Raw genomic sequence first — 18,701 nt, forward strand, 5'->3', positions numbered from 1 at the left:
AATTAGAGTAAACAAATTGGCCGATCAGAGCAAGGCATCTTAAAGCACTGCCTGCTGATAGGCCTATCAGAATCCAGTGCTCCAGGAGGCCTTGCTCATGCGGGTGTGTGTGTGTGAATGTGAGAGAGGCATGTGGGGGTGTATGAATATATGAGAGACACACGGGTGTATGTGACTGAGAGAGACATGCGGGTATGTGTGAACGTGAGCGAGACATGCGGGTGTGTGTGAATGAGAGACAGGTGTGTGTGTGTGTGTGTGTGTGTGTGAAAGAGAGAGGGAGATGTGCATGTGTGTGTGAATGTGGAAGACCAGTGGCTGTGAATGTGAGAGAGACGTGTATGTGTGTGTGAGGAAAGGAGGGAAACATGCATGTGTCCGATATTAGAATCATAGCTCTCCAGCATCATTCCTCCCATTAAAAATGATAATTCTATATTTTTAATTAGATAACGTTTAAATTATTACCAAATTAATATATGCACAGATAGAGCTAGAAAGACTTGTTTACATTTGATTTCTGTGTTCGCACCCATCCCGTGGCAAAAAGGGACTGTTTGGGGTTCCCAGACATTTTGGGACTGTTTGGGATTCCCCAATGCCCTCAGGAGGTCACATGGGATTCTGCAGCTTGAAAGGTTTGTGAAACCCTGGTCTACCTCATCTAAACCTGTCATAATCTTGCACAACTCCATCAAATCTCTCTTCAATCTCCTTTGCTCCAAGAAGAACAATCCCAGCTTCTCCAATTCCTTGTTGCTAAAATCCCTCATCCCTGGATCCATTCTGGTAAATGTCTGCAGCCTCTCAAAGGCCCTCACATTCTTCCTAAAAGGCAGTTAACAGAAGTTGGCGCAAAACTTCAGTTGTTTTCATGTGACAAAAATGACAAAAATAATAAAAGGTGACGTTGGAAGCGAGACAGTAAGAATGCCAACAGACCACAAAGGATCAGATGCTCCAGAAAGAATCACCGAAAAGGTCTGGAATCAATGGATAAACATGCACATAGGCTGAATTTTACAATCCCCCACCAACAGCTTTGAAGGTGGGGCAGACATGTAAAATCCAGTGGGTGGCCTTCCCACCACCTACATGCCGGGCCTTTCTGAAGTTTAAAGGGGCAGAGGGAGGCATCTGGTGGTCAGCTCGCCCTTGGGCCTATTGATGCCATTATGTAGCCAATTAACAGCCACTTAAGGCTTCATCCCACAGCTGCCTGCATTTGGCCCATGGCAGGGGAAGGCCATGGGGCACAGGAGGTCCAACTGATGTCCTTTGAGGGGCCGCTGAGTCCATTGCAGGCTCCTCCCACAAGGGCATCCCCCCACCACCACCACCACTGTTAAACTGATGCAGAGCAGCTGTCGGGATCCTGGGCTCTAACCCCCTCCCCCCATCCGCCGGCCACCACTCACCTTCAAGCTGAGGGGGTGAGGGAGGGGAGTGGCTGAAATCGCGGCACTCTCTAAAATCCAGCCTCATGCGACAGGTCACCGTTTATTATTTTTGTTTGCTATATTTCCAGACACAAAGTTGAGGAGTAACTGGATCCTAACTCGGTAACCAAATCCAGTCGGTAAGGTAATAAGGCTTTGTATTCCTACATAGGGAAAAAGATAATTGGTTTTCTTTGAATGGAGAATTGACAGGAAAACATTGTTTAAATGCAAATAATGAAACAACTCTTGTTGGTCTAAATCTAGACTTGGGCTAACAAGTGGCAGACAACAGGAGTATCACATAATAATCATCACTACCTTCCCCTGAACATCAACAGCATCGTCATCTCACTGACTGTTATTATTTTGAGGATGGGCCATCATTGACTATCCATATCCAAATTCGCTGTCAGAGGAAAACCGAGATTAGACATATTGAAAGGGTGAGATTAAGTCAAATAGGAGGCGGCTTGTGTGGAGTATAAATACTGGCATACGCCTAGTGGGGTAAATGGCCAATTTCTGTTCTGAAAAGTCTATGGGCAGAATTCTTCAGCCCTTCTGTCTGGCGGGATCATCCGGCCCTGCCGAAGTCAACATCCGTCACGGGGCATGGACAAGGTGTATAAATCGCCACTGACTTCGGCGAGACAGGAAGGTCATGATGGCGAGCCACCTCCACCATGGGAAAACCGGCCGTGGGAAGGCTGCTAAAGTCTGCTCTGTACACACTGAGCAATAGCATTTGTAACAGTGTATGTCCGGTGGTTGAATGTTAATGTACAGTCATCATGAACAATTGCACTGGTACAAAGAAAACGTCAGACAAAAAATTTACCACAATTTGCATACGCTCTCATTCGAGCAATACAGAAGATGATCTAATATACTCAAGATAGCAACCTTCATGTCTCTCTCACAAATAGAAATCAAATAAAATGCGACTTCTAGAAAAAATGATTGTGTGTCTACACTAAATGTGCATCATGAGATGGGTTTATTTCTGACACAGTCAGTATTGAATGACTAAATCTGATTATTGTCATGATGGTTACCTCATCCAATCTGCAACAAAGCTTGGCTATTTTGTTTGAAGAGGATAGAGGCACTTGGACAAGGTCGTAACAAATATCCCACATACAGAGAATCTTGCCTGAGTGCTTTATTTTCTCCTTTTAAACTTGAAATTTATGCATGTTTATCAAGTCCAATTTCTATGTTTTCACCAGCTGACCAATTATCTTTCCCGCAGCCTAGTTATGCACACAGTAGTCTGTTATATTTCTTACTGAAAAAAGTGTGGTTCTCTCCAAGTTACTCTCTAAATAGATCCAATTGAAGGTATTTGATTTTATCTTCTTGAATACTTGCACAAAACTTCTCTCTTTACATAGCTAACTTAATCACTTGTATCTTGTGCATGCTCCATTCACATGTATTTCCAAGGATCTATTTAAGATGTGCAGAAATTATGAAGTGTTTTTTCTACTTCAAAAAACATGGACGAATCTTTTGAGAACGCAACATGGTCGAACCAGCTTTAGTGTTGCAGTCAACTCCTGGCATCTTTGAATTTCTTTTGGTCCCATTACCACAGCCAATCTACTCGTCATTTTCGTTTGGATTTTACATAAAGTTCCTGCTCTCTAGCTGAACCGACTACAAGTGCAGCATTCACCAAACCATAACAGATAGCAGCTCAGTGCTGCTATCAAGTGACAAGTTCTGTGGACGTGAAAGAGACTCCAGGATGGTGTGTTGCCTTCCTGGTGCCAGGGTCCAGGATGTCTCCGAACGGGTAGAGGGCATCCTGAAGGGGGAGGGCAAACAGGCAGAGGTCGTTGTACATATTGGTACTAACGACATAGGCAGGAAGGGGCATGAGGTCCTGCAGCAGGAGTTCAGGGAGCTAGGCAGAAAGTTAAAAGACAGGACCTCGAGGGTTGTAATCTCGGGATTACTCCCTGTGCCACGTGCCAGTGAGGCTAGAAATAGGAAGATAGAGCAGCTAAACACGTGGCTAAACAGCTGGTGTAGGAGGGAGGGTTTCCGTTATCTGGACCACTGGGTGCTCTTCCGGGGCAGGTGTGACCTGTATAAGAAGGACGGGTTGCATCTAAACCGGAGAGGCATAAATATCCTGGCCGCGAGGTTTGCTAGTGTCACACGGGAGGGTTTAAACTAGTATGGCAGGGGGGTGGGCACGGGAGCAATAGGTCAGAAGGTGAGAGCATTGAGGGAGAACTAGGGAATAGGGACAGTGTGGCTCTGAGGCAGAGCAGACAGGGAGAAGTTGCTGAACGCAGCGGGTCTGGTGGCCTGAAGTGCATATGTTTTAATGCAAGAAGTATTACGGGTAAGGCAGATGACACTAGCAAACCTCGCGGCCAGGATATTTATGCCTCTCCGGTTTAGATGCAACCCGTCCTTCTTATACAGGTCAGACCTGCCCCGGAAGAGCACCCAGTGGTCCAGATAACGGAAACCCTCCCTCCTACACCAGCTGTTTAGCCACGTGTTTAGCTGCTCTATCTTCCTATTCCTAGCCTCACTGGCACGTGGCACAGGGAGGAATCCCGAGATTACAACCCTCGAGGTCCTGTCTTTTAACTTTCTGCCTAGCTCCCTGAACTCCTGCTGCAGGACCTCATGCCCCTTCCTGCCTATGTCGTTAGTACCAATATGTACAACGACCTCTGCCTGTTTGCCCTCCCCCTTCAGGATGCCCTCTACCTGTTCGGAGACATCCTGGACCCTGGCACTAGGGAGGCAACATACCATCCTGGAGTCTCTTTCACGTCCACAGAAGCGCCTATCTGTGCCCCTGACTATAGAGTCCCCTATTACTATTGCTCTTCTGCGCTTTGACCCTCCCTTCTGAACATCAGAGCCAGCCGTGGTGCCACTGCTCTGGCTGCTGCTGTTTTCCCCTGATAGGCTATCCCCCCCGACAGTATCCAAAGGGGTATACCTGTTCGAGAGGGGGACAACCACAGGGGATTCCTGCACTGACTGCCTGCCCTTTCTGGTGGTCACCCATTTCTCTGCCTGCACCTTGGGTGTGACCACATTTACATAACTGCGATCTATGACGCTTTCCGCCACCTGCATGCTCCGAAGTGCATCCAATTGCTGCTCCAACCGAACCATGCGGTCTGTGAGGAGCTCCAGTTGGGTGCACTTTCTGCAGATGAAGCCATCCGGGACGCTGGAAGCCTCCCGGACCTGCCACATCTCACAGTCAGAGCACTGCACCCAATTGAGGCATAAATTACAAAAGCAGGGAGATAATGTTGGAATTGTATCGAACTTTGGTGAGGTTGGTGACGGTCTGGAATGCACTGCCTGGGAAGGTGGTAGAGGCGGGTTGCTCACATCCTTTAAAAAGGACCTGGATGAGCACTTGGCACGTCATAACTTTCAAGGCCATTGGCCAAGTGCTGGTAAATGGGATTTGGTAGGCAGGTCAGCTGTCTTTCATGCATAAGTGCGGACTCGATGGGCCGAAAGGCATCGTCTGCACTGTATTATTCAGTGATTCTGCGAACTCTTCTGGGCAGCACGATAGCATACTAGTTAGCACTATGGCTTCATAGCGCCAGGGTCCCAGGTTCGATTCCCGACTTGGGTCACTGTCTGGGCGGAATCTGCACGTTCTCCCCGTGTCTGCGTGGGTTTCCTCCGGGTGCTCCGGTTTCCTCCCACAAGTCCCGAAAGACGTAGATCATGTAGCCACCTGGGTTGGCCACTTCCCGACTTAAAATGGAGAACCGCAAAGACTGAAGGGAAATTCAGCCAACACAGGCAAAATTGAGCATGTGCAGAAATCATGTGTATTGAAACTTGCAAAAACCAGACAGCACTGAAACCAGCAGCCATCTGCATAGTAATGAGCAATTCCAAGGCACAATTGCAACACTCAAGGTGAATAAAGCCAAGCCAGACTCCTCGGCGCCAGCAGGAGCCAAGACAAAGGAAGGCCAACGGACACTCAGGGACCGCCCAGCGATCAGGGAACAACTTCAGTATTGGAGAAATCGATCCAAGTGATCGGAACATAGTCCAATCACTTGGAACCAGATACGGGGTCCGCCCAATGGGGCGGGAAGCCCCTGGGGACTATAAAATAGAGTCCCCAAGTTCAATTCGGTCTTCTTGGCAGGGTCACTCAACAACGCGAATCAACCCGAGAGTGAACTGCCCAAGCGGCCACATCAACCAAGTAAGTCTCCAGTCAACGCTCACTACGAGATAGGCGCTCCTAGCTACAAGTCCATACCAGCTTGTGAATCCTGCAGACTCAGGACCTGAACGAAAGGCCATTTGCTCCCCTGAGCTGGTGGGCCAATTCCGAAGCTACGTATAGGCCTTTTAGTGACAGGAATAGTCTAGAAAGTAGAGTTTATGCATGAGTAGTGATTTACTGTGTCTAATAAATGTGTTTTGATTTGAATCTTACTAATTGGTGTGTTAAGTTATTGATCATTACTTGAACTTGAACCTCGTGGCGGTATCATAAAGATACATGGCGACTCTAGAGCAAAGGTTAAACAAACAGAGCAAATTACGAATTAAGAGCCAACCAAAAGTTAGCAACTGTCATTTTGACATTCCGAATTCTCCTTCTGTGTACCCGAATGTGGCGACTCGGGGCTTTTCACAGTAACTTCATTGCAACGTTAATGTAAGCCTACTTATGACAATGAAGATTATTATTGTTACTTGTCAAGGGAGTGTCCCTTTAAGAAATGTGTGTTTATCACATGGCTTCAGTGATGTCATTGTGTGATGGAGCTGGGCTGTGGTGCTGGCTTTTACTTTCGTTTTGAGCTGCAAGCTGGCTGTGACTCTGAGTTTTACTTTCGGTTTACAGTTGGAAGCTGGATTCAGACAAAGAAGGCTTCTCTTCTCTCTCTCTCTGCATGTTAAAAGGTGTCCAGATCACTTGATAATTTAACAGTGACACCTGTTTTAGGGAAAGAATTGAGACCTACTGTTTTGGTAAAAGGGTTTTTCTGGTTTTATTGGATGTTGTTATCAAGTTGAAACAGCAGAAAGGGAAGTTATTAAAGGTTTTATATATAGAGAGCGAGAACTGTAGCTGTGTGGGATATTTATGCTTACAGTGTGTGTTTATAGAAATGTTAACTGAATTCGTAGAATAAACTTTGTTTTTGTTCAAAAGTGTTTCAGGCCTCTGTTGAGTAACATCCTTGTGCTCCTCATAACCTGAATATATAAACAGTTATGGGTCAGGTGAACTCTATGATATACTTTGGTGTTCTCTAAACCCTGGCCCCTAACATACTTAATTTGGAATGATTATCCTCTTGTCATAATTCAAAAGATTAACTAAATTAATTCAAATGATTTACTATATTCTGCGACACACACGAGTTTAAGAATTTAAATTGGAAGAGAAGAAAATATTTATTTTTCAGAAATCTCAAACATCACTGAAGTCCTATCAGGAATCAGAAAGTCATGAAGCAACTCTCTCTGCATAATGACTCGTGCAATATACAGAATAACTTTTTTTTTCAATGATAAATGGGGCTTCAAGATTTGTCACTACTTTATAGGAGTAAATAATTTAATTTAAGCACGTAACTAACTGTTCATATATAGAAATATCATTAAAATTACCCTGTCAATTTGTCCTTGAAGAACACTGTCCTTTTGTTAATCTATGAATATTATAGAACTTAAAATGTAAGATGTTCGCATAGAATGTAAGGTGTTCACATAGACAGACTCTCAAATTGCGTAGAAAGAGAGGTACATGCAAAGAAAGCTTTTCTTTGGGAGGGAAACACTGAATTGGAGAACTGCATTTGTTTAATAGGTTAGGTCAATGAATTATTTGCAGAATGTTGTTGGCATGGAGAACACAATTCTGGAAATAATGGAACATTTGTAAAGCAAGTTCCTAAAAGTGTTGCACAGTCGACTTTTTGCACTTGTGTCAGGGAGTCACTTTCAGTCCTCCTGTGTAGTAACTAAAAATTCTTTTTAAAAATTTAACTTTTGGTGTGATTTTAATCAAGTAACAAAAGCTTGGAGGCAACTATAAGGAGCAACATCATCAAGGGTTAAGATATCACATACCAAAAGATCGAAGGATGATTTATAACTAGCTAAACTAACTTCAGTACCCTATAGTATAAATAAATAGACCACTAGCAGTTCCAATAACGCATAAATGGCCACACTGGGTCCGATACAAAGTAAAGCTTTATTTACTTTGGCCAAAATCATGCTTTAATCCTTCTCATGAGCCTATATGTCATCTTTATTTCTTCGATCAGTCTTCTTTATCCTGAGTGAGGCTGCCAATTTGGGTAGGGAGATTTAACTTCAGGCCATGTCCTCAGCATGAGTTGAGTTGAATGGACCAACTGAATGGATCTTGTTTGAAATTCATTCAGCAGCTGAGAAGAGATTCTTATGCCATCATCTGGGTTATGCTAAAATCCAGATCCCAAAGGTGACAGGAAACTGTGCTGACCCATTACAATATTTGCAGCGCGCCCCTACAAATGAATATTTATCAATTCTTTTCCGACACAGCTGTTTTCCGTTGCCAAAACAGACCAGGGGCGCGATTCCCGCCCCCGCCGGTTGCCGAATTCTCCGGCACCGGATATTCGGCGGGGCGGGAATCGCGCCGCGCCGGTTGGCGGACCCCCACCCGCGATTCTCCAGCCAGGATGGGCCGAAGCCCCGCTGCTAAAATGCTTGTCCCGCCGGCGTAGATTAAACCACCTACCTTACCGGCGGGACAAGGCGGCGCGGGCGGGCTCCGGGGTCCTGGGGGTGGCGCGGGGCGATCTGGCCCCGGGGGGTGCCCCCACGGTGGCCTGGCCCGCGATCGGGGCCCACCGATCCGCGGGCGGGCCTGTGCCGTGGGGGCACTCTTTCCCTTCCGCCTTTGCCACGGTCTCCACCACGGCGGAGGCGGAAGAGACTCCCTCCACTGCGCATGAATACCGTCAGCGGCCACTAACGCTCCCGCGCATGCGCCGCCCGGGGATGTCATTTCCGCGCCAGCTGGCGGGGCACCAAAGGCCTTTTCCGCCAGCTGGCGGTGCGGAAATTCGTCCGGCGCGGGCGTAGCCCCTTAAGGTTGGGGCTCGGCCCACAAAGTTGGGGAGCATTCCGCACCTTTGGGGCGGCGCGATGCCCGACTGATTTGCGCCGTTTTGGGTGCCAGTCGGAGGACATCACGCCGATATCGGAGAATTTCACCCCAGATAACAGTTGCAAGCTTGGTGCAAGATGCACCCTGTATTGAACAAAGTCCAGTTTCATCAAAACTACTACTTTGAGCTTCAAGATTCCAGTGGGACATATCAAAATTATTTACATTATTTACAAATGTTACATCAATGATTTAAAAGCAACAAAGACATATCAGCCCTAAAGGCTGAACAGGGTTTAACTATTTAACTGTTAATAGTCCAGAAGATAGACAATGAATGAAATTATAGTATATGCTATGTACAAATACTGTAATTCAAAATCCACAATACAACAGCAATACAGCTCAAAGTGAATCAATTATATACATGCTGCTCAATGTCTAGAAAATCTAGCAGCAGAAAATATACCCACTCCCCAACAAACTCTAGTTGTTTATACTATTAAAATACAAAGAAAAATACTTGGACATATTGGCCCACATATTGCTGAAGCTGCATCTCCGAGTGCAGGAATTAAATTTGTTGCCTCACCTTCTGATTATACTGTTGCACCATAAATTGCTGGAAAAGCGAATCTGTCAATAGCAAGGTCAACAGGGCATCTGGGATATCATGAACCTCAGATCCAATTGTCCATATCTGTAACCAGTGAAACATAAGGATTGAGAAACAAATTAAGTGTTGAAGGAATAGGGGACTAGATATAGAAAGAGAAATAAGAGACGGGGCAAAAAAGACTGGATTAAGAAAGTGACAGAAATGAGACAATAAGTAAAACTAAGATTTGTTTTGAAATAAATACTTTAACAAAAAATGTTAGAATCTCTGGTAACAATTTCCCAGCTACAGGAATGAAATTCCAGTTTCAACTGTCCCCTGGTGGAGTTTCACATGAAGACCATAAATCATATCATTTACACGCTCCTTACATGAGTTACCAACACTACGGGGGCAATTCTCCGAGCCCCACTCCGGGCCGGAGAATCGCCACAACCGCGCCACGACGCCGGCGCGCGATTCTCCGAGGTGCGGAGAATTGGCGCCATTTATGCCGGCACGTTTGACACGTCGCTGGCCGCAGGCCGCTGGAATCGGCGGGGCCGCCGATTCTCCGGCCCGGATGGGCCGAGCGGCCGCGCGGATACGACAGAGTCCCGCCGGAGCCGTTCACCCCTGGTCGCTGCCGGCGGGAACTCTGCGCGAAGGGTCGTGGGGGCAGCCTGTGGGGCAGGGAAAAGCGATCCTTGACCGGCGGGCCGGCCTCTCCCCCCCCCCCCAGGCCTACTTTGTTGCGCGGCCAGCCCCGGAACACCGACGCCATGTTGAGTCGGGCCGGCGTGCTGAAGAAGTCCCCCGCGCATGCGCAGGTTGGTGCGGCACCCATTTGGCGCCGGGAAGGGAGGCTGGAGCGGCGTGAACCGCTTAGCGCCGTGCTGGCCTGTGGAGAACAGAATCGGTCGTACCCTGGCCCGTTTTGCGCCGTCGCGTTAACACTTGGTCTCCATTTTGGAGAATCGCCCCCTAAATGTTGGAGGTAAGATTCGTTCATATTAACAGCGCAAATGCACCAATTTCTTGGGATTCGGGGGATTAATGGCGAGTTCCTTCAGAAGCATAAATCATCCGACAACTTGTGACAAATCACACTCGCAGATTATTTCTTCCTCACCACTAACAATGGGCAGGATTCTCCGCTACCCGGCGGGGTGGGGGGTTCCGGCGTAATGGAGTGGTGGGAACCACTCCGGCGTCAGGCCGCCCCAAAGGTGCGGAGAAGCCCTCATCTTGAGGGGCTAGGCCGGCGCCAGAGTGATTTCCGCTCCGCCGGCTGGCGGGATAGGCCTTTGGCGCCACGCCAGCCGGCGCCGAAAGGTCTTCGCCGGGCGACGCATGCGCGGGAGCGTCAGCGGCCGCTCTCGGCATCCCCGCGCATGCGCAGGGGAGGGGGTCTCTTCCGCCTCCGCCACAGTGAAGACCATGCCGAAGGCGGAAGAAAAAGAGTGCCCCCACGGCACAGGCCCGCCCGCGGATCGGTGGGCCCCGATCGCGGGCCAGGCCACCGTGGGGGCACCCCCCGGGGCCGGATCGCCCCGCGCCCCCCCCCAGGACCCCAGAGCCTGCCCACGCCGCCTTGTCCCACCGGTAAGGTGTGTGGTTTAATCCACGCCGGCTGGCGAGGGTTGACAGTGGCGGGACTTCGGCCCACCGTGGGCTGGAGAATCGCCAGGGGTGGGCCCGCCGACCGGCGCGATTCCCGCCGACCAGCGCGGCGCGATTCCCACCCCCACCGAATCTCTGGTGGCGGAGAATTCAGGACACGTCGGGGGCGGGATTCATGCCAGCCCCCGGCGATTCTCCGACCCGGTGGGGGGTCGGAGAATCGCGCCCAATGGTTTTTTTAAATATACGGCAGTAATTGTACAAACCGTGATCTTATTGTTATTTTCTCAGCAAACGTTGGACCAAACATCTTACTTGAATACCGTTTTCTATCCTCTAAACTTCCAAAAATCATCTTTTAACTACAACAACCTATAATGTTTTAAGGTTGTAAAGCATCCTCAAGCACATCAGTCACAAACATAGAGTCCTCAGGGCTCTGGAAGCAGCCACTTAGCCCATCGATTGCATGCCAGCTCTCTGTGGAGCAATCCAGTCAGTCTCAAAGAAGCATTGACACTGAACCACATATTAGGGCATATGACCAAAAACTTGGTCAAAGAGGAAGGTTTTAAAGAGAAAACAAGAGGTTTAAAAAGTGGTGGAGCTAAGACATGGGGCTAGATTCTCCGCCCCGCCACTTTCTGTTTCAGCACACCGGCAGGATGCTCCATTATGCCCGCCGGTCAATGGGGTTTCCCATTGTGGGGCAGCCACACGCCCTCGGGAAACACCCGGGCTGCCAGCAAAACGGAGCATCCCGCCGACGGAGAATCCAGCCCATAGGCAGCAGAGTTTTAAATCACCTCGGGTTTCCGGGTGGGGAGTTTTATTGTGATGTGGTAGAATGCAGGAAATCAGCCGGGAATGCATTGGAATAGTCACATCTAGGAGGTAACAAAGGCACAAATAAGGCCCTCAGCAGCAATGGGCTAAGACAGAGGCGAGGTCAAGCGGTGTTACAGAGTTGGAAATAGACAGTTTTGACGATGGTGCAAATGAGGTCAGAAGCTCATCTCAGGATGTAAGATTGGAACATTGAGGTTGCGAACAGACTGGCTTTATCTCAGACTGCTGCCAAGGAGCGGGATGGAGTTAGCAGTAAGGGAAGAGAGTTTGGGGTGGGGACCCAAAAACAATGGCTTCAGTCTTCCCAATAATTAACTGGAATAAGTTTCTGCTCACCTATCACTGCATGTCAGGAAAGCAACCTGATCACTTAGCAAGTTTAGAGTCGTCAAGAGAGGAGGTAGTGAGGTCGAGCTCGGTGTCGTCAGTGTGTATGTGAAAACTAGCTATGTCTTCAGATGATGTCGCCAAGTGGGGCCACGTAGATGAGAAATAGGAGGGGGTTAAGGATATATCCTTGGGGGACACCAAATGTCCCAGAGGACTGGAGAATAGCCAATGTTGTTTCTTTATTTAAGAAGGGTAGCAAGGATAATCCAGGGAACTACAGGCCGGTGAGCCTTACGTCAGTGGTAGGGAAATTACTGGAGAGAATTCTTCGAGACAGGATCTACTCCCATTTGGAAGCAAATGGACGTATTAGTGAGAGGCAGCACGGTTTTGTAAAGGGGAGGTCGTGTCTCACTAACTTGATAAGAGTTTTCCGAGGAGGTCACAAAGATGACTGATGCAGGTCGGGCAGTGGATGTTGTCTATATGGACTTCAGTAAGGCCTTTGACAAGGTCCCACATGGCAGACTGGTACAAAAGGTGAAGTCACACAGGATCAGAGGTGAGCTGGCAAGATGGATACAGAACTGGCTAGGTCATAGAAGGCAGAGAGTAGCAATGGAAGGGTGCTTTTCTGATTGGTGGGCTGTGACAAGTGGTGTTCGGCAGGGATCAGTGCTGGGACCGTTGCTGTTTGTAGTATATATAAATGATTTGGGGGAAAATGTAACTGGTCTGATTCGTAAGTTTGCAGATGACATAAAGGTTAGTGGAATTGCAGATATCGATGAGGTCTGTCGGAGGATACAGCAGGATTTAGATTGTTTGGAGACTTGGGCGGAGAGATGGCAGATGGAGTTTAACCCGGACAAATGTGAGGTAATGCATTTTGGAAGGTCGAATGCAGGGAGGGAATAACAGTGAATGGTAGAACCCTCAAGAGTATTGACAGTCAGAGAGATCTAGGTGTACAGGTCCACAGGTCACTGAAAGGGGCAACACAGGTGGAGAAGGTAGTCAAGCAGGCATACGGCATGCTTGCCTTCATTGGCCGAGGCATTGAGTATAAAAATTGGCACGTCATGTTGCAGCTGTATAGAACCTTAGTTAGGCCACACTTGGGAGTAGTGTTCAATTCTGGTCGCCACACTACCAGAAGGATGTGGAGGCTTTAAAGAGAGTGCAGAAGAGATTTACCAGGATGTTGCCTCGTATGGAGGGCATTAGCTATGAGGAGAGGTTGAATAAACTCGGTTTGTTTTCACTGGAACGACAGAGGTTGAGGGGCGACCTGATGGAGGTCTACAAAATTATGAGGGCATAGACAGAGTGGATAGTCAGAGGCTTTTTCCCCGGGTAGAAGGGTCAATTACTAGGGGGCATAGGTTTAAGGTGCGAGGGGCAAGGTTTAGAGATGTACGAGGCAAGTTTTCTCCACAGAGGGTAGTGGGTGCCTGGAACTCGCTGCCGGAGGCGGTGGTGGAAGCAGGGACGATAGTGACATTTAAGGGACATCTTGACAAATACATGAATAGGATGGGAATAGAGGGATACGGACCTCGGAGGTGCGGAAGATTTTAGTTTAGACGGGCAGCATGGTCGGCACAGGCTTGAAGGGCCGAAGAGCCTGTTCCTGTGCTGTACTTTTCTTTGTTCTTTGTGATGCAACTCTAACTTTTAAAGTCAAATATTCTGTCCTGATGTTTATTTTTCCATTACAAATCCTTCTGTACACATTTTGGAAACTGTTTATGTAAATTTGCCACACTGGACTCATGATCTAGCTTGTGATGTTATATCTAACAGTAAGTTGCATTTATATAGTGCCTTTATCATAGTAAAACACCCCAAGAGCTTCACTGCAGCACTAACAAACAAAATTTGGCACTAAGCCACATAAAGAATCCTCACTCTGCCCTGAGAGCAGCTTGGGCCCCATTGAGAGATTTTTTTTATGAGCAGAGATCCCTTCAAATTTCATCACCATATTTAATAATTCCCCTCCGTATGTCCCTACTGCACCTGCCCTTCCCCAGTGTGTATCCACCGGAAACCCCTGAAAATAATCAAACTTCCTGATGACCCCATTCGCACTGCAGTAGCATCTTAATAACCAGTGAAAAACAATGTTTTAAATTCTCTCATGGTTTCGGGGGAATAGCTCGCAAGGCCAACATTTGTCGTCCATCCCTAATTGCTGTCGAGAAGGTGGTGGTGTGTCACCTTCTTGAACCACTGTAGTCCACCTGGTGACCTAAAAATCTAGGAATTTTAGGTTCCTATGTTCCTAAATTTGTCCATGAATGGCCCATCCCCAAAAGCAGGGCAAATCTAATCTGGCCAATTGGGATTTGTCACTCTTCAGTTCCATTAAATTCCTCATTATTGATGTTTATTTTATTTAGTCTCGGCGCCTAATCCACTATCAATGTCCTCGGGTCTTCCGGCAAGCTAGCCTCCTTTTCTACTGCAAATACTGAGGCAAAGTAATTATTCAACATGTAACCACATATCTGGTGCATGCCAATGTTTTAGCTGTACTGGAACAGCTTGGTTGGGCATGCGGTCTTCAGTACTATTATCAGGGTGTTGTCAGGGCCCATAAGCGTTTGCAGTATCCAGTACCTTCAGCCATTTCTTGATATCACTTGAAAGAATCAAATTGACATCTCTTGATGCTGGGGACCTGCAGAGGAGGCCAAGATGGATAATTCACTCGACACCTTGGGCTGAAGATGGTTACAAATGCTTCAGCCTCATCTTCCTCTTAAGTACAGAACACCAGGACAGCCCTGACCACATAGCATCCCATATTTGCAGTAACCAGCAGAAATGGCAGCACCAGAGCCATAAGATGGTGGAGGGGGAAATCAAACCAACTGATCTGATCTAAGTTTTAAAGTCAAATCACAGACCAAATTAAGTGGGTTAGGCACGAGCAATACAACAGCATTTAATCAGTAAACAGTTCCTTGAATTAAGCTACCGCACCAGCTGTCAAACTAAATAATGCACAAATACCACAGATTAATGATCTAACAATGTAACAATATCGGCTGCAGTCTTTTCTCAGCTCAAGTGCTGCTGGAACCCCTCACCCATGTGTTTGTTATGTCAAAACTTGAGGCTATTATAATGCATCGCTGACCAGCAACCCACATTCTACCCTTTCCAAACCTGCCAGTTAAAGCTCTGCTGCCTGTGACCTAACTCATACCTAATGCCATTCACCCATCTCCCCTTTCCTCACTGATCTACACCGACTCACAGTTAATCAACCCTGATTTTCAGTTTTTCATTCTTCTTTTCAAATTACTCTATGGTCTTGGCATTTCCTACAAAAGGGAAGATTTGGTGTCCCTCTCGCCTACACGGCCTCTGGGATCTCTGCGTTCCACCAATTCTACCCTCTTCAGCATTCTCAATTTTAATTGTGCAACCATTGGCTGCCAAGGTACTGATCTCTGAAATTTCCTCCCCAAATTGTCCACTTCTTGATCCTATATTAGGATGCTCATTAAACATTTGGTCGTCTGGCCCCACACCTATTTGGTTCATTGTCAAACGTTGTTTAATAATGCTTGTAAAGGTCTTTGGAGGTTTTCTTACATAAAGGCATTTTAGATACAAGTTGTTGTTATCTGCACCAAGTTGGTTCCCTCGCTATCCAATCGCCTCATTTGGCAAGCATACAACTGGGTGAGGCAATGATACCTCATTACTGAAGATTTTACCAACACTAGCATACACATGAACAGTTGCTTGAATTAATCTGCACGTCAACCTTAAGATATACCAGGTCTATATTTTCCAATAGCTATCTATTTTGAAGAGACTTTCTTCTCCACATTGCTAAAGTTTATGAATTGAACTTCAATAACCATGTAGTTTCTCCAGTATTTACAAACACATCAATGTGTCATTGACATCACTCTCTGAAAACAAGTGTTAAGGATGCAGTCTGTTGTCCATTAGAAGCTTGATGGTGTTCCATTTTAACAATAACTCCAGTGCAAACTTCCTGAGACATGACCTTATTATGAAAATAAAATCTAACAAACTAAGTTGTGTTTATTAAGACCATAAGAAATGGAAGCAGGAGTCAATACAGCTCTTCAAGTCTACTCATGGCTACTCATCTCCCTCAACTCGTTTCCCTCCCAGATCTTCACGATCCTTGTTTCCTTCAAGTGTCCAAAAACCTGTCTCTCTTAGCCTTCAACATACTCAAAACTTAGCTTACACAGTCCATTGAGGATTCCAAAGATGTACAACCCTTGGAGTGAAGAAATTTCTTCTCATCTCAATCCTAAAGTTAGTTTTGTCTGAGGCTATGCTCCCCAGCACCTCCCCCCAACCCCGGTCTCTCCAACCAGGTGAAACGGTCTTTCAGCAGCTACCCTGTCGAGCCCTCTTCAAATCTTGTGTTTCAATGAGATCTCATTCTTCCAAATTCGAGACGTGCAAGTACATTCTACTCAGACGTCCCTCATAGGACATCCCCCTCATCTGTACAGCAAACATATCTTTCCTTTGACATAGGCCTAAACTGTATACGGTACTCAAGGTGTGGTCTCACCAAAGCTCTGCCGTTCTTGTCTATTCTTGTCCTCCAACCACCTCGTAATAAAGGCCAACATACCATTGGATTTCCGAATTGTACCTGCATGTTAACTTGTACATGCAACACACATGAACACTCAAATCCCCATTTTAAAAAGATTCTGTTTTGATTCTTCATACCAACGTCATTGCACTCCATCTGCCACCTTCTTGCCTCCTTGTTTAATATGTCTCTTTGCAGACATTGTATCTTTTTCACAGCTTACTTTCCCACCTAACTGTGAATCGTCATTTTCCTTGTGTCTGCATGGGGTTCCTCTGGGTGCTCCAGTTTCATCCCACAGTCTAAAGATGTGCAGGTTAGGTGGATTTCCATGCTAAATTGCCCTTTAGCATCCAGAGATGTGCAGGTTGGGTAGGGTTGCGGGGATAGGGTGGGGAAGTGGGCCAGGGTGCAGTGCTTTTCACAGGGTCGGTGCAGCAGACTCAATGGGCCGAATGGCCTCCTTCATGCACTGCAGGAATTCTATGATTAACAACCTTGGATAAGTTACCCAGTCATGCCATCTAACTTGTTAACATAGATTATAAAGTTAAGCTCAAATTCTTGAAGCATCCCACGAATAACAGGTGACTGTCAACCTAAAAGTAACTCCTTTATATTTTCTATCCTTATTAATCCTCTGCCTATGCTAATGTATTATTCCAACCCACGAGTCCTATTCTGAAGAAGCTTAAAGTCTTTCAACCACAATAAATTAGACTTCGTGCGCTCAGAAATTACAACCGTAAACTGCAGATCCTTAACCAGAAATGACCATTACGCTGAAACAAGTTTGGTTGAGTTTTTGAACTGGAGAGGTGACTAATCCAAGCTCACATTCCTCTGTGCCTATTGGTGGCAGACTCTTTTTAAAAAAAAGACAACCCGGAGATTGAAATTCTGGGGCGTTAGTAATGTACCAGGCCCAGAGATCCAAAAGTCACAGTTCTCAGAGGGATAACAGAGCCGGATCCCTTCAGTGTCTGGTTCCTTCTGCACGTTGTACAGTGAGGCCTCTCTCTGTGTGTGGAAGCCACGGACTGGTATTAAACACTGGGTGCAACCGTCCCAGGGCGACAGACCGCGCATCCCATTAAAGCCCGGGCCTGATGTATTAGAATTCCACGCACTGAAACTGCAACAACTGAGAATTCGAATGGAACGCGCTGCAACGTTCCAGAATACTTTACCCGGAACTCGGATGCCCAATTCATTCGCTGCTCTCCGCCGCACCCACTGCGCAGCCGCAGCGCCCCCCCATCCACCAGCTAGCTTTGACGTGATTAACGGCCTCTGTCCTGGGCAGCAGCTTTCTCAGGCAGGCATTCTCCAGTCACTCTCGCTGCAGAGACTGGGGTTCAATGCAAATGTCACAATTCATCCTGGCACGCATTTCTATAGCTTTCGCTCCTGCTGCAGAGGTTAATGTTCACCTCCAGCCCGGCCTCTCCCCCACCCCTCCTCAGGACAATAGAAGACAACAGGTTAATCATGTTTTCACGCAAATGTCATGTGCAAAGACATTAAAGGGTTAATACAAAAAAAAGGTTGAGCTGAACGTTCAATGTATCGGAAACAAAGGATATTCCATGCATAATAAAAATAGAAAATGCTGGATAAACTCAGCAGGTCTGGCAGCATCTGTGGAGAGAAACAGTTAACGGGCATGATCCAACGGAAACATTTCTAAAAGCGAGAATTGCTGGGTGCTTCCCGATGGCCGACCTGGCGAGACCGCTACCAGTATCTAATGCCAATTAGGGTCAGTAATGATGCCCCACGGGCTTCATGTAGGAAATGACTGTGCCGCCAGCTGATTTGGGGGACCGCATTCAGCAGCTCCCCTCTGATGAGGGGGAGCAACACTTAAACCGATCCCACAGAGCAAACCCCACACATCCATGTCACCGCACAGACCAGCTCCACGATTCGGAGATGCCGACCTGCCAGACTCATGGACGCGGCGAAGTCCAGATGGAATACCCTGTTCCCCGAGGGGACGGAAGGTCAGCCACAGGGCAGCCTGTGCTGCCTGGGAGGCTATGGCGGCAGCCGTCAGCACGAGTATCGTCACCAGGAGGACCACCACCCAGTGCCGCAAGAAGCTCAACG

The 18,701-nt window shown here is 47.2% G+C and overlaps 1 protein-coding gene across 5 annotated transcripts in view; it reads right to left on the reverse strand.

Moving 5' to 3' along the window:
- Positions 1-17,850, reverse strand: part of focad (focadhesin) — a 334,365-nt gene extending 316,515 nt beyond the window's left edge. For 4 of the 5 annotated variants that reach the window (XR_011949158.1, XR_011949159.1, XM_072516930.1 and 1 more), the window contains exons 1-2: positions 17,780-17,850; positions 9,176-9,283 (exon numbers count right to left, since the gene is read on the reverse strand). The gene's annotated coding sequence lies outside the window, so the exon portion shown is untranslated. Of the gene's footprint in view, positions 1-1,418; positions 1,604-9,175; positions 9,284-17,779 lie in introns of all 5 variants that reach the window. The other variant, XM_072516931.1, reaches the window with a different exon arrangement.
- Positions 17,851-18,701: the final 851 nt, after the last annotated feature.

Source organism: Scyliorhinus torazame, chromosome 9, assembly GCF_047496885.1.
Source record: "Scyliorhinus torazame isolate Kashiwa2021f chromosome 9, sScyTor2.1, whole genome shotgun sequence".
Classification (NCBI taxonomy): Eukaryota; Metazoa; Chordata; class Chondrichthyes; order Carcharhiniformes; family Scyliorhinidae; genus Scyliorhinus; species Scyliorhinus torazame.